Genomic DNA, 470 nt, shown 5'->3' with positions numbered 1-470 from the left:
CTCCTGGGAATCAAAAATGAAAAGGAGCTGCTCCTCTTTTTAATAATAATGTCGATAAAATTAATAATTCATTAAAATTGTTAATTATTATTAAATTTATGTTAAAAATTATTATTATTAAAATAATAGAAAATAATAAAATAGAAGAAGCAAAAGCTTGAATTAAAAAATATTTTAATCTTCTTTCTGATGTTATTAAATTTTTTTTATTATCATTTATTAGGGGAATAAATGACAATAAATTAATTTCTAACCCTATTCATGCTCCTAATCAGGAATTAGCAGAGATTGTTATTAAAGAACCAAAAATTAATATAATAAAAAAAATATTATTAGAAATTTTTTTAATTAAAAAGAAAAGGATTAATACCTTTATAATTGGGGTATGAACCCAATAGCTTATTTAGCTTATCTTTTTATATAAAAAAAGTATTAATTAATATAAATTAAATTAAAAATTTTTATATTTT

Source organism: Malaya genurostris, unplaced genomic scaffold, assembly GCF_030247185.1.
Source record: "Malaya genurostris strain Urasoe2022 unplaced genomic scaffold, Malgen_1.1 HiC_scaffold_95, whole genome shotgun sequence".
Classification (NCBI taxonomy): Eukaryota; Metazoa; Arthropoda; class Insecta; order Diptera; family Culicidae; genus Malaya; species Malaya genurostris.
This window is presented reverse-complemented; position numbering follows the sequence as displayed.